We start from the raw sequence: 16347 nt of genomic DNA, 5'->3' as shown, positions 1-16347 counted from the left end.
AGTCGGAGTAGGGACAATACATTCAGTAGCAATCTTTGCTAGTCGATCCGCATGTGCATTGTACTCACGTTCTGGTGTGGTCAGGGTTGCATGAGCATCAACATGAAAAACTGACAGATCTGTAACCAAAGACATGTCCCATATATTTTCCCATAACTCTTTACCCCAAACTTGTTTGCCATGAATCTCCCAATTCTGATTCCTCCATATAGGCATCCACGTAGCTAATCCATTAGCTACCGCCCACGAGTCAGTAAATATATGACACTGTCCTCCTTTCTCTGCTCTGATGGCCTGATGCACTGCCATCAGTTCAGCATATTGGCTACTTCCACCTATCCCAGAACTTTCCAGAGTTCTCCTTGTACAGGGGTTATAGGCTACTGCTTTCCAATGTCTCTTCTGTCCTAAATATTTTGCTGTCCCATCAGTAAACCAAGCATGTTTCTTCTGTTCTTCATTTAGTCCGTCATATCCATTATTCCATTTCACTAAGGATGGTACCATCTGTTGCTTAGATTCAAGGGGCTTTTCATTGCTCTCAGTATTAATGTTCGCCACAGATTCATGTAGAGCAGAAACTCCATTTTTGCCTGCTCTGGACCTATTCTGAATATACCACTTCCATTTGATTATGCTTGCCTCTTGTGCATGTCCAATTCTGTGAGAAGCTGGGGTACTCATTACCCAAGTCATAATTGGAATTCCAGGCCTTAATACCACTTCATGACCCAGAGTTAGTTGCTCAGTTTCTACTAAAGCCCAATATGCAGCTAACAGCTGCTTCTCAAAAGGTGTATATTGCACTCCAGATGAGGGCAGTTTCCTTGACCAAAAGCCTAAAGGTACACTTCGGCTTTGTTGTTTTTGCCACAGACTCCAATTTGCATAGTCATCTTGTACAGTCACTTGTAACTCCACTGGCCCATTTTGCATAGGCCATAAGTCTAGAGCTAATTGAATAGCAGCCTTTGCTTCCTCAAAAGCTCTACTTTGTTCAAGTCCCCAGTCAAATTCATATTTCTTTCTGGTGACTTTATACAAGGGTTTTAAAATCTGTCCCAAATGTGGGATGTGGTGTCTCCAATAACCAAACAGCCCTATGAACTTTTGGGCCTCTTTCTTATTGGTAGGGGTGGGAAAATCCTGGATTTTTTGTCGAGCTTGTGGGAGAATTTCTCGCAGTCCTCTATTCCACTGTATCCCCAAGAATTTTACAGTTTGAGCTGGCCCTTGAACCTTTGCGGGGTTGATTTCCCATCCTTTGCTTTTCATATGGTCAATTAATAATACTAAACTCTCCTCCACCTCCTTTATATTCTTTCCCTGTATCATGATGTCATCTATGTAATGTGTAAGCTGTACACCAGGTAACTTTAATTCATCCAAATGTTCAGCTACAATCCTGTGGCAAATAGTTGGGCTATGAATATATCCTTGCGGCAGGCGTGTAAATGTATACTGTCGGCCTTGCCAAGTAAAAGCAAACTGATTCCATTGCTTGGGGTCTATTGGGATTGTAAAGAAGGCATTGGCCAAATCAATAACTGCATACCAAGTCCCTTCACGTTTTTGTATTCTCTCTATTAAAGTAACCGTGTCTGGGACAGCAGCATACAAGGGAGGAGTCACTTTGTTCAGCTGTCTATAATCTACTGTCATCCTCCATGTTCCATCTGATTTTCGGACTGGCCAGACAGGGTTGTTCCATTGAGTAGTTGTAGGGACTAACACTCCTGCCTCAACACATTCTCTTATAGTGTTGGCAATTTCATCTTGCCCACCTGGCACACGATATTGCCTCAAAGTAATTACTTCAGAAGGTTCGGGCAAAGTGATTGGATCCATCTTGATTTTCCCCACTAAGACTGCATTAATGCCTATTTTCCTCACAGCAAATTGGTATTTCCCTTCGGGTAAATTTAAGGTCATACCCTTCAATATGTCTATTCCATTGATGTATTCAGCAATAGTCACAATAACCACACTATAATCTTTCTTGGGCAACTGTCCAATTTTCATCATTAATTTAACTTGTCTGGCTGATATTTCAGTCCCTCCTAGTCCTGTAATGGTAATAGGAGTTCCATGGCTGAACTTGTCTGGATTTCCATAAATAAGGGTGGCCTCGGCCCCAGTATCTATTAATGCCTCAGTTACCGTACTTGACCCATTTTTCCAATATATGGTCAAGTTAATGTGAGGTCTACAATCCAGCCTGTGTATTTCCTTAATTTGGGCTGGGGCCTGGCCTGTTCCCTAGTATTCCCTTTCATGTGATTCACTTGGGTATGAAGGTTCAACATCTGTAGCATTTGCAGGAGCAGTTCTGATTTCCCTATCTCTCCTGTTATCAAGGCCTTTATCTCTGTACATTCTATATAATTCATTGGTTGGAATTCCATCTATCATTTCAAAACCTACCCCTGCTCTCAATAAAGCAGTAAACATTTCTTTCCTTGTTACTCTCCTTTGGCGCCAAGTTTGCTGGTTATTCACTCTTCTCTCTCGAGGAGATCTATCCCTTCCCCAGTCACCTAAGTCATATAACTGTAAAATCTTATTTATCACTGTTGTAAGACGGCTCCCTACTTCTCCAAGTAATAAATTCAAAATTAGTTGTTTATAAGCAGGGGGAGCTGTCCTAATTATTAAATTCCTATGAGGCAGTTCCATTGAATCATTGTAATATTTGTCTGCAGTTCCTGTCATAATGGCAGTCTTCATTACCTCCTCCTTTAGTCTCATGATACAATCTCTAAGTGAATACCAGGGTCTGTGCTCAGTGGGCCACATAGAATCAGTAGCATATCTCTTATTGCATCCCACAGCGGCTAATGCCAACAGAGTAGTCCTGCTATCACCATCTCCTTGCTGATGATGTTCCCTAAAAGCTTGTTGAACTAGAGGATCATGGCTGATACCTATGAATCTCATGCAGTCTGTCCCATCTACTGATATTCCACCGGCCCCTTGATCACTGAGTCTTACCATCCAAGATATCAATGGTTCTCCTATTCTTTGGCTGAATCTACTCAAAATATCTGTGACCTCTTGCGGTGAGAAATCTTCCTGAATTTCCCTTGTAACTGAATCTTCACCTCGGGTTTCTGTCTTCCTCCTTTGTATGGGTCGAGCCCTTGTCTGATCATTTAACCATCTCCTATTCTCTGTGTGAGGCACATCCTGAACCCCAGTAGTGTTTTGTGCCTCAGCCCCTAACATTGTCTCATTCTCTCCCCACTCACTTCCTCTGCCACCATGGCTAGGACGAAGCAGGCAGTCAGGCTCTTTCTGGGCTGGGTTGAAATGCACTCTGGGCTTTTTTGGTCTCCTGTTGCTCTTAGCCACATTAATAGAAAAGTTCTCATTTGAGTCAGTTTGGTCTCCTGCTATCTGAGATTCCTCTTCTTCCTGTGGGGTAGGAGTGCCCCCATGTCTTTCACTTAATCTCAATCTTTCGTATACTAGCCGGTAGGCTGATAACACTATCCAGCTTTGCCTAGATAGTGATGCCCCTGACTGAATCCCAACTTCTCGTAAACACTTTTCCAAATCCCTAGGATCTCCTCTCCGTAGCCTTGGTTCCCAGTTTTCACAGGGTCCAGCTTTTTTAGCCAATTCTTTTGCTAGGGAGGAATAAAATGGATCCTCCCATCCTGGGATATTCATCTCTTCCTCTGAAATTGTTCTGCTTCTAAATAGAGATCTTATACCTAGCGATCCTGTTCGTGACGCCAAATGTATCAGGAGGGCAGAGTTTATAATCTCAAAGAGGATCATAAACATGTCTGAAAGGTTCGGAATCGCCGGATATAAGAAACTCTCAAAGTAGAAGGCAGAAGAATCAAAACATTTATTTAGGCTCAACAGTAACCAACCCATGAACCAGCAACCCCATTTTGATATGTTGATCGAAAGCTTCCAGGCCCAATAAGTACGCCTTGAAAGAGTAACCAGGAGGCTACAGAGAAACATGATTGCGTAAAGCAAAATCATGTTTCCCCCTTGATGGTAATAAGATTACCCACTGGCCTGAAGTCTTTGTTCAGCTTCCTCCCGTAGATCAGCTCTGCTACTGGCAGCTCCTGCCTCAGCTGTGTCTGTGTCTGTAACTGAAGCTGCAACTGAAACTGACGATGTAACGGTCGCTGTAACTGACGATGTAACTGTCGCTGGCTCCAACCGAAAAAGGAAAGAGAAAATCTTCAAGCTGTCCTCTCCCCTCTTATAGGGTTTTTGACATCATCAAGCTCCGCCCAAATGACCAGGGCCGATTGGTTCCTGAGTTGGCCCCTCCCCCTAGCATAGCCGTTAACACCTCCCCTCAGCCAGCCCCATGACTCCTCACACAGGAAGTTGTCTGCTTCCCGGCATGCTCCCCGGGCCTCCTGCCCCGGAAGAGCAAGCCCCAGCGTCCAGGGAAGCTCAATGAGGTAAACTGAGTCATTCAAAGAAAACAAAGGCCATTCTGGCTACACACCTACAGAAGTGTTCTGTTTCATAGCCAAACCACAACCCACCCCAAAAAGGGCCTAACTTCTTGTTTATGGTTGGCTAAAGCTACGAACGTTAGTTCAAGATCTTGCTCTCTATTTCTTTCTATTTCATTAAAGGGCAGCTAGGTGGCACAGTTGATAGAAGGCCAGGCATGGAGTCAGGAGTCAGGAAAACTCCGTCTTCCTGAGATTCAAATCTGGCCTCAGACACTTATGAGTTGTATGACCTTGGGCAAGTCACTTTAACCCCGTTTGCCTCAGTTTTCTCATCTGTCAAATGAGCCAGAGAAGGAAATGGCAAACTACTTCAGCAACTTTACCAACAAAACCCCAAATGGGGTCACGAAGAGTTGGACACAACTGAAAACTACTGAACAATAATAAAACATTTTAGCAAGCTGAATTCTGTTCACTACCATCTTAGAAGATTGAGTCTACAAAGTGCCAGACAATATGCTAGGCACTGTGGATACAAAGCCAAGAGAACAGAACAATCCCTGCACTCAGGAGTTTATACTCTAGTGGGTGTCACGGCCAGCTACTTATCCCTTTGGTATATGGGTTGATAATAGACATAGAGCTTCTTACCTTTCTACCCCCTTCTCCTCTTGCCTGCCTAGGTCACTGCTCCCCACAAGGTCCCTGCAAAACTACAAACTTTTGTGTCTAGAAACTCACCTTTGTAGATGTTTTTCAGTACTTGACAAGATCTATGACAATTATAATGGGCTACATTTTCCAATGATGCTTCAGTATAGATACATACACGAATAGATTCACAGACAATACCTAACACATATATAGCACTTTAAGGTTTGCAAAGCACTTCATATAGATTATCTCATTGGATCCTCATGGCAAGTCTGGGAGATAGGTACTATAGATATTAATACTTATTTTACAGATGAGGAAAATGGGCTAAAAGATCAGACATCTGGTCTTCTGGGGCTAAAAGTCATCATGAGTTGATGTTGCCAAAAAAATGCACTACCAAGGGGCAGCTAGGTGGCACACTTAGTAGAGCACCAGCCCTGGAGTCAGGAGTACCTGAGTTCAAATCCGGCCTCAGACACTTGACACATTTACTAGCTGTGTGACCTTGGGCAAGTCACTTAACCCCAATTGCCCTGCCTTCCCCCTAGCAAAAAAAAAAATGCACTACCTTGTGGCTACCTTCCTGGTAATAAGACTCCCTGAACTTAGGTAGACAAGTCTTGAAATAATAAATACATGGCCTTTCTCCTTGGAAAGAATAATATCCTCCCTGCCCGATGACTTGCTTAAGGAGCTTAAGAAATGTTTGTTGAAATGAATTGCCCATCTCACACATCAAAGGCTCATATGATTTAGAGATGGAAGGAAACTTGGGGCTCATTTTGTTCAACCCTCTCAACTTACACAATGAGGAAACCATGGTCCAGAGAAGTGCCTTTCCCAAGATCAGACACATTACTAGGAGAAAGGCTAGGAGTCAAAACAGATTTTCTGTCTCCAAATCCAGGACTCTCCAGGAAACCATACTGCCTCTCCTGGTGTGAAGCATAATCCCATTTCAATAGAAAAATGAATATGGGCTGTTCAAAATTATTGAGCTCTTTACAAATATTAGGCTTACTATTATTATCATCATTAAGATTATCATTACTTTATCACTTAAAAATGTCAAGATTTGCATACATTCTATCTACTGTACAAAGGGTCACAAATGTGCCTTGTATCACTAATTGCATTGAAACGATTCCACACCCACATTAGCAAACACTATAAATTACATTTCTTGCTAACTTGCTAAATGAAATAAAACCTAATTGTCATTTTTATGTACTATCAGTGACTAAAAGGGGCATCTAATTGTTATGATGAGAGAGAGAGAGATGCCCATGCCAGTAACAACTGAGTTCAAGCCCTGCCTCTGTCTCACATTGGCTGTGTGACCGGGCGAGTCACTTAATTTCTCAGTATTTTGGGCAATTCCCTAAGGCTATAATTTGCATAGAAGGTGCCAATCTGCACTGGTAAAGGGAATTTTCTCCCCCAGGAATGCCCTATACCAGCGAAATCAAAGGTGTTACCTTTAACACTAAAGCATGCATTGTTTTGAGATGTACCTAGAGGTGCCTGCCTCAGACATGACTGAGCTGTGTGTCCCTGGATGAGTCATTTAATTACTCTAGCTTCAGTTGCTTCATCTATGAAATGAAGGGGTTAACTGTTAAACTTCCAGCTTCAGAACTAAGGTTCTATGAACCTACATTCAGAGGAAACTATTACTCATTTTTTTTAATTTTTAAAATTTTTCCCTTGATTCTTACTCTTTTATTTTCTTATTTAAATTTTAATTTAATTTGTAATTTAATTAACTTACTTAATTTTTAATTTACAAAATAAAACAAACATTTCCATAATATAGTACAATAAAAAAGATTGTATATAAAACTGCAAATCTATTACATACAACTTGCTATTCCTTTTAAATATATAATAAACTTATCATGTAAATTTCTTTTTTGTTTGTTTTTCTTCCCTCCCCCCTGCCCCATCCTAGAGATGGTTACCATTTGTAGTAGCAATTAGATTTGAAGATCTTTTCCACCCATTAATAGGTCATGTGACCCGCTTATGGCACAGGAAGCCTAAGACATATGTGGTGGGAGGAGCTTCCTGACAGGAAAAGGAAGTTATGTCATAGGAAAATGCTGAGAGAGAAAGAGTGAGTGAGAGAGGGAGGGGGAGAAAGAGAGAGAGAGAGAGAGAGAGAGAGAGAATGGAACAGGCTGACGTAGCTGTACTGTGAGTTTGTTTTGGGGAAGACCCCAGCAGGGGGTCAGAGAGATTTTGGGATGGCAAGGCTCCATGTTGTTATATTGTATATTGAATGTTTTGGGTTCCTTGCTGTTATGATGAAGTGGGCTGGCTGGATAGATGGCTTGTGGGATATGGTTCTCTGGTGTCTGAATAAATGGTTTACTTCATCTACCTTCTATGTGGAGAGTCTCACATACTTTGCGATACAGAACCACATAGGTATTTTGACAATTATCATCTACATTGTTATTATTGCCTTACCGGTGATACCATTAGACACAAATAGGTGTATATAATATACACATATACACACACATACACATATACATATATGTAAAATTATTCTATACATACTATTCCTCGTTTTTAATGCAAAAGCATCCCACTAAGGATATCAAAGTATTGCTTTAAGTTTCAGGAACATTTCTTCCTGAGAAACCAAAGGGGATAGTTCCTTGTATACAGAGCACATTTCAAGGCCGTAGTTGTACTAGGACAGCTGCCAACATTGCATCAGAATGTGATTGCCAGGAATTCTTGGGTCTCATGCAAAAGTGTTGTCCATAGAAGCTGTGAGAGGAATGCTGGGATAGCCCAGTCTGAAGCTAAAGATCAGCATGTGCCCGATCTAAAAGCAAATAAAAAGAAAGCTATGACCTGGCTGATGTAAGCTGCAATACAGCTCCGAGAGACAACATTGGTTAATGTTTGGGTCAATAACCTTCACTCTCCCTTGAGTCAACATCAACATTTGAGTTGGGTCACTCTGAACGATTAACCCCCCCAGAACTTCTCAGCATTGCCTATTGTGTCCTTGCAAGCATTTATTAAATGCCAGCTATTTACAGAATCCCGGATGAGACACTGGGGGAGGAAGAAAGTTCACCTAAGGATATCCAATAGTAATCTTTACAACTGAACTGATGTAATCGCAGTGGCAACACGCTTGTGCTATTGCTGGCTCTTACTTTCATTCAGTTAATCTGATTAGAAAAATGGCCAGATTTTTTTACCTTGGAAGCAAAACAGAGATATCTGATAAGAACAACTAACTAAAACCAGTCATTGCAATACGTCCCAGGTGGAATGAAGAAACTTAGTCTTAACATGGATTTTGCAATGTATCAACTCTCAAATACTTCAAAGGAACTCTTCCCCCATTGATTTCAGCATTCCATCCCATGATGCATACCCCAACCCATTCATGTCTGTATGTCCTTTCCAGCTCTCATCTCTATCCTTCCACAAATTCACAAGGAGAGGTCTACACAACGTGCTGGATGAAGTCTTTCTTCAATTTCTATTGACATTTTGAGGACACCAATGGAACACTGGAGCCATCCCTCCATTTTCCCTTCTTGTGGCCACATGACTAGCCCAACTCCTTTTTTGATTATACATTTCTTTGTAATTATACATCCTTTGCAACTCCTTTTTGTAAAGTGTTACCACCTGCTCATACCCACTACTCACCACTCCTTTTGATAATACTTTTAATTCTTTGAAGGCTTTGGCATTCTATGAATTGTAGCCATATGATTCTTTGGTAGAATATCAGAATTAAAAAGATGGGCCTTTGTTTCAGGGGAAAGCCTGTGGCCACTAAAACAATTTTGCAATTACTGAAAGTCAATATGGGCTGTTCTCTTCCTTCTGTTCAGCTCTTGACACAACTCGTTGTTCATTTGCTATGTCTATCTATTGATGAATGAGCTCTATGTTTGCTCATTTAAATACATCTACCCATTTAACTGCATGTCATGTCCAGACAACAGGAATCTTTTATTTTCTTGTTGTTTTTTTCTTTTCCAGGTCAGGCCACCAAATAACATCACACACACACACAAACACACACACACACACACACACACGAGTCCATACACAATTCATATGGAATGATTTTGTACTATTATTCTAAGACTATTTGAAGAAGTTGAATGGGTACATTCAACTTTTTAAATTCTATTCTGTATTTGCCTGTGCCTTTCTCTATGGAGATCTCAGATGTTTCCTGTCCATCTACTCCTTAAGTATCTTGTCCGGCGGTTGGGGTAATATTATTTTTTAAATAATTTTTATTTATTTTTCTTATTACCTATTTATTTATCTTTCCAACTAGAATATAAGCTCTCTAAGGGCAAGAGGCAGTTTTTTTGTCTTTCTTTGTATCTCCAGTCCTTAGCACAGTACGGAGGGGGAGATTCCTCAGACAAGAATGTATGTTCCTATCAGATGCATGTATATGCATATATGCATGTACGTATGCATATGTATATATATTATGGATGTATATATTTACATACTCCTACCTATATGTGTCTATGTATATGCATATATATACAAATATATATACACATTATATACGCATACACATATGTAGGTAACTAAGTGTCCTAGTAGGCTTGGAATTCAGATGACCCATCTTCATGAGTTCAAATCTGGCCTCAGATACTCACTAGCTGTGTGACCATGGGCAAGTCACTCAACACTGTTTGCCACAGTTTCCTCATCTGTAAAATGGCAAACTACTCCAGTATCTCTGCCAAGAAAACCCCGAATGGGGTCATGGAGAGTTGGACATGACTGAAAAATGACTTCACAACATACACATACATACACATTTTTGTCATTTTTCAGTTGTTCAGACATGTCCCGCTCTATGTGACCCTGTGGGCTTTGTCCATGGTTTTTTTTTTTCATTAGTTTGTTCTGGTTGGGTTTTTTGGGCAAAGACACTGCAGCGCTTTGCCATTTCCTTCTTCAGTGTGTCCCCAGTTTACAAATGAGGAACTGAGGCAAATAGGGGTTAAGTGACTTGCTCAAGGTCACACAGCTAGTAAATGTGTGTCCGAATTTGACCTCAGATCTTCCTGACTCCCGGCTTGGTACTCTATCCACTGCACCACCCAGTTGCCCCTCATATACACGTACACATATGCAGGTATGGATATAGATGTATCCAATTCAGAAATAATGACCTAAGTGTGCCATAAAGGACAATCCTATTACACTTGGGTTCCACTCATATCCCCTGGATTTTCAGAAGGTTTTGTTTCCCAACCCTTGTGCAAAACAATACCATAGTCTTCATCACAGACAAAATATTTTTCAGGAGCTGAGGAAAATATCTCATCATGAAGCAGATAACAGATCACAGGTGATGTCGTCACAAATCAAGCAAACTACAGTTAGACAAATAATTATTAGGGGATTGTTTTGGAGGAAAGCCTAGAAATTCCTCCAGTTTGTATTGAAACAGAAAGAAAACATTTTTATTTTTCCAGGATGTTGTAATTGTAAAGACAGGGAAGGAAAAAAAACAACCCACCAACCTTTTTACTGATAGCCATAGGGCTATAGGAGGATCCCATGCAGATCTGCCCTCACCCAAGCTCAGCTGACAGTGGAGCCCAGAAAATACTCCATAAAGAATGAAATTTCCCTTAGCTCTGAAGATAACCAGCCGCATTTATTTAGCTCCCACTGACGCTGACACTCAATTTATAGCTGCCAGAGAGACGGTTACTGCCACTACAATATCATTTAATAAAAGCCTATTGTGTGCCAACCACTGGGAGCCAAAAAAACAAAACCAACAACAATAAAACAGGCAAAAGACAATCCCTGCCCTCTAGGAGCTTACTATCTAAGGGAGCTTTACACAAGAGTTCTCTCTGAATCCTTGAAGGATGTCTGACTACAAATTGATGTAAACCGGTCTCTGCTTCACAGAGGGCCAAGCCGGACATTGCCCCCTGAAACTCAGGAAGAATGTTTTTAATATCTAGCACTGGCAGCTAATTTCCAGGGCTGCTATCACGAGTCTCAGAAATGGAAGGGACTACAGTTGGAAGCCACCTTCTCCAACTCATACCCAATCAAGAATCCTTTCCACAGCATTACCCAAAAGTTGAAGACCACTAATAAAGAGGAAATTACTACCTCTCCACGCGGTTCATTATATTTTTGAATAGTTCTAATTTTCATAAAGTTTTTCTTTATATCAAATCTTATTGCTAACTTTGCTACCTCATTTGCCACCCAGCTTTGCATCATCTGCCAATATAATAAATACATCACTATTCCTTTTGTCTAAGTTATTGGTAAAGTACATATAATATATTATATAAAATATGTATATATTTACATATAATATATTACATATAATATGTATATATTTACATGTACTTATATATCAAATGGCACAAGACCAGGCACAGATTCCTAGGATTCCTCCATTGGAGACCTCTTTCCAAGATCTTATCATTCATCACATAGCCATCCCACCCTCAAGATTCTAATCTGATGTTTATCAGATATGTTACCATGGATAAATTATTTCAGCTTTCTAAAATTCCATATTAGCCACCAGAACATTTCCTTTCATGATCCTTTTACTCTTTTTCCTTTGATGCTCTTGATACAATGTTTTTCCTCTTTTAAAAAACAGTACGTGCACAATTCACATAGAATTATTTTACACCATTATTTTGACTCTTCGGAGGAGAGGTTGAATGGATATCTTCAACTTTTCAAACCTTATACTGAATTTGCATGTGTCTTTCTCTATGGAAAACTCATATGTTTTCTTGTTTCCTTTCTTTCCATCTACTCTATACATATCTATTCATTTATTTTTCTACCTGATTAGAATATAAGCTTCTTGAAGGCAGGGATGTTTTTACCTGTCTTTGTTTCTCCAATCTTTAGCACAGTACAGAAGGGGGGTGCCCCAGATGAGAATCCATCCCCTTGACTCTCAGCGGCCAATTGTCTAAAGGCAGCCCACTCCCTAGGGACCAATCAGGAATTTCCAGCATCCTCCCAGTAAGCACTAGAACTAGTATCTTCGTTCCATAGCAGGTGCCCACTTTTGTAAGGACAAAGGTCAAGCTTGGTAATCTCATCAAGTAGGTTAGTGGGTCTCATCAAAGTAAGCAAGGATTGTCTTGATCTTGCCTGCTACAAGGATATTTCTTCATAAAATGTTTGACTATCCATGTACTTAGTATAATATAAAATTGGTAAATTTTATCATTGAATAAAAAAAGTCTATAAATGGCATGATGGGTTAGAGGGCTTTTTTTGTGTGTCATGGACTCATTTGTCAATCTGGTGAATCCTATGGAGCAGAGGTAGGGAACCTGGGTCCTCGAGGTGGCCTTCTAGGTCTTTGGGTGCAGCTTTTTGACTGAGTCCAAGTTTTACAGATCAAATCCTTTTAGTGAGGGGATTTGTTCTGTGAAGTTTGGATTCAGTCAAAGGGCTGCATTTGAGGACCTAGATGCCATGTAAGGGCTGCAGGTTCCTCACCCCTACTATGGACCCTTCTCAGAATATTATTTTGAAATATATGAAATAAAATACATAAGATTACAAAGAAAATGAATTATACTGAAATACAATTACCAAACTACTAAAAAAGTAAGTTCAAGAACGTGAGGTTAAGAACCCCAGGAGGGACTTTCCAGTTAACTCTGACTTCTCAAGAACATTCTATAGCCTCTTTACATTAAAATATACTATTTTCAAGTATTTTTAAAACATTTAAATAATCAGATGGAACTACAAGGGCCCAGTAAAGCGGAAATTTTTCTGAAAAAGATTCAGGGATTTTATAGCTCAATAAGAGATGTGGCAAGCAAACAAACAAACAAACAAAAGTTAATTCCGTCTTAGGCTGCATTAAGAGAATCATGACAGGTAAAAACAATGAAGTGGTAATCCTGCTGTGGGACAGCTAGGTGGCCTAGAGGATAGAGCACTGGGCTAGGAATCAAAAAGGCTCATCTTCATTGAGTTCAAATCCAGCCTCAGACACTTACTATTGTGTGACCCTGGGCAGGTCATTTAACCTTCTTTGCCTAGGTTCCTCATCTGCAAAATGAGCTAGAGAAGGAAATGAGAAATCACTTCAGTATTTCTACCAAGAAAATCCCAAATGGGGTCATGTAGAGACAAAAAAAAACTGAACAACACTGGAAGCCCTGTTGTACCCTAGCCATACTATATTTGAAGTATCATATTTAATTCTGAGCATATTTTAGGAATTAGCAAAGCAATGTACTTATCAGTAAACAAGAGAGCATTAAGAGGACAAACAAGAGAGCCAAACAAAAGAGGAAAAACAAGATGGTGTAGAGTCCAGGGGTGGGGAACCTGTAGCCTTGAGGCCACATGTGGCCCTCTATGCCCTCGAGTGCAGCCCTTTGACTGAATCCAAACTTCACAGAACAAATCCCCTCACCACTGAGCTCAGGCTGCTGAAGAAACCGGGAAAGTTTAGCATAACAAAGAGAAGGGGAGAGGGACACAGTCCCTGGTACCCTTCTGTAAGTCTCTGAATGATTGTCTCATGGAAGAGAGTGTGAAGAGTAATAAATGGAAGTCACCAAGAGTCACAGGGGTTAGGTTTAACTTCCTAATAAGCAGAGCTTTCCAAAAGTAGAATAGAGCCATCTTGTGAATTGGTAAGTTTTCCCTCATTGGAAATCTTCTGACAAAGGCTAGATGACCACTTGTCAGTGAATCTTTTTGGGTTATGACTTGAACCAGGATTAGAGTGGGGAGTGATTTAAGGTGGGGAGACCAATTATGAAGTTGCCAGGAGAAAGGTATTGAGGACCTGAATTAAGGTGGGGGCAATGTGAGTGGTGAGAAGGAATTAAGTGTGGGAAATAATATAGGACTAAAATTAACAGGATTTGACAATTGATTAGACAGAGGGATGAGGAAAGAGTGAGGGATAACTCCAACTCTAAAAAGATAGTGGTGCAACAGAAAGAGGGAAGTTAGAAAAGTAGGGGGCGTTGTTTGGTTTTGGAGAGAGATAAAGAAATAATTCTATATTTCTTAGGGCAAAGAGGAATTCTATCAGGTTTCAAAAACTGAAGCTAACTTAATATATCAAGAGGAAAAAGTATTGTGTCTGGATTAGACAAATCTGGAAAGGAAGTACTTAATAAAACTATCTTGTACCCCAATTTTTTATCCCATTTAATTGAACTGTAAATATCTAACATTAATTTTCAGTCCCCTGCTGAATTAGGGGCCTACCTATTTAACTATCCTTGGCAAAGTCATTATCTATTGACATCTTCTAACTTGTAATAGGGGGAACTAATATAATAATATAATATTAATATGATATATGCTAATATATAATATGTTAATATAATAGCATGGACTAATAACTCAATCTTAACCCACTTCAGTCCAGCCAGAACAATGTTTTGAAAAAGTGAGCAACAATGAATCAAATGCTTAGGTGGAGAAAACAGCTTTCTATCATTAATAGGGTTGGACCTCAATTCAAAATTGACTTGTTTCTTATAAAGGTGTAATGTTATCTTGGCCATGCATCTCCTTGACAGAAGAAGACAACAGACAGTAATTATATGATATCGGACAGCTGGGGCATACATTTCCCACCACCCTTCTTGACCCCTGGAGGTTTTTTGCCCTGACCTTGTAGCTAGTGGAGGAACTGACCATGACACACAAGTTCAGCCCTTCTTACCTTTGGACTTCCAGGAGCAGAAAGTAAGACGCTTAAGGATAAAGGAGAGATTTCCCACTACTATGAGGGGTGGAGAAAAGCACCAATCTTCTTCCCATCTTGCAGCAGAGATTGAGGAGCAGGAGCCTGCAGAGATGTTCTGACATAGCTGAGCAGTACTTATAGGACCAGGAAAAGCATATGGTCCATGTTTAGGGGCCTGCTCTGAAACTTCCTACTATCCCACCTTGCACTTTTCCGCAATTCCTAGATGACCAAAGATGGGGATGACCCAGCTTGTGAATCAAGATCAACACCTGCACCAGCCCCAAGGAACATTGGGGAATTTCTGCCCCAAATGGCAGGCATCCATCTCCAATGCTCTAGAGACTCTAGAATAGAGATAATAGGTAGGAGTCAGGGACATTCATTTCCATTCTCTCTCATTTCTTGGCAGGTGGCAACCCTCTTTGGTTCTTAAATCCCCTTTCCTCTGGCTCTCAATTTCTCTCTGCCTGTGTGTTTGAGAGCTAGGAAGATTGTACAACAACTTCATGTCAAGGAAGGCCTAAATGAGCCCAGAATAGTTTGTCTAATTTCATCCTATTTACAGGTATGCTTATATGTCTTATATCTTTAAGATTATTTTTCATTTTAATTTTGTCTTATTTTTGTTGATGCTTATGGCTTTTCCATCATTTCCAAATATATCCCTCTCCCTCAGCAAGCCATCTTTAGGTTTATTTTTAAGAATTATATTCTCCTAACAATGTAAATAGGAAAACAACAACAAAACAATCAAAACAGAATGCTGTGCAATTATAACGACCAAAAAAAGGAGATGAAAAGGTACTCCCGCACCTCTTCTCTGCAGAGGTAGGAAAGCTCTAAGTGTAGAACGTTACATATCATGTCAAATGTTTTCAATGTGTTGTTTATTCTTGCTGAGCTCTGTTCTTTTTTAGTCTTTGTTCTAAAAGATGACTCTTAGAGGGACTCTTGGGGAGGTGGTAGGAATATGCTAGGAAACAGATAATGTAAAAACAAAGGATATCAATCATTTTTTACAAATTATATTGTGATTTACAGATTTCACTTTAATGGATGTGCATCTTTATATTGAGCTTAAAATTTCCTCCAAAATCCATGAGCTCGCTAATAATAAATAATAATTATTAACATCTATATAGCCCTTTAAACTTATGAAGCACTTTACATATATTTTCCCATTTGATACTCATAGCAACCTTGTGAGGTAGGTTTTATCCTTACTTTACTGATGAAGAAACTGAGGCTGAGAGTCCAGCCTCGGTCAATAAGCATTTATTAATCACCTCCTATGCGTCAGGCACTGTGCTAAGCACTGGATACAAAAAAAGCAAGAGTCCCTCCTCTCAAGGAGTTCATGGGGAAGACATGAAAATGATCCTGTGCAAACAGATATGTACAGGACCAGTCCAAGATGATCACCAGAGGGAAGGCACTTGAATTAAGAGGGATCAGGAAAAGCTTCTCATACAAGGTAGGATTGTAGTTGGTATTGGA

This window comes from Trichosurus vulpecula, chromosome 7 (assembly GCF_011100635.1).
Source record: "Trichosurus vulpecula isolate mTriVul1 chromosome 7, mTriVul1.pri, whole genome shotgun sequence".
Taxonomy (NCBI): Eukaryota; Metazoa; Chordata; class Mammalia; order Diprotodontia; family Phalangeridae; genus Trichosurus; species Trichosurus vulpecula.
Note: the sequence above shows the minus strand (reverse complement) of the source record.